Consider the following 257-nt stretch of genomic DNA (forward strand, 5'->3'; position numbering starts at 1 on the left):
CTCCATTCCCACTATCAATAGATTAATTAGTTATTAATTAGTAGCAATAGCTTTTTAAAGGTAAATATTGTAATAGCACTAAGCATATGAAGTTTTGTGACAAAAGATGATGATATTTCAGATCAACGTAAAACTGTTAGTCCAAGGTCACGAAAGCTGAAATGCTGGTCAAGAGGTAAGAGACTCCAGGGTCAGTGATCGTTCATAATTCATAGGGGTAGAGAACTTTTGCTGGTAGTGAGGTAGGAAAAGGTAGG

General features: G+C 36.2%; 1 protein-coding gene across 1 annotated transcript in view; it reads left to right on the forward strand.

Moving 5' to 3' along the window:
- LOC119590804 (roquin-1-like) overlaps positions 1–257 on the forward strand; it is a gene marked incomplete at its 3' end in the record, with an annotated part of 42,006 nt that overhangs the window by 34,043 nt on the left and 7,706 nt on the right. The window contains 1 exon segment of the mRNA XM_037939533.1: positions 122–175.

The sequence above is a fragment of the Penaeus monodon genome, chromosome 27, assembly GCF_015228065.2.
Source record: "Penaeus monodon isolate SGIC_2016 chromosome 27, NSTDA_Pmon_1, whole genome shotgun sequence".
In the NCBI taxonomy this organism is placed as follows: domain Eukaryota; kingdom Metazoa; phylum Arthropoda; class Malacostraca; order Decapoda; family Penaeidae; genus Penaeus; species Penaeus monodon.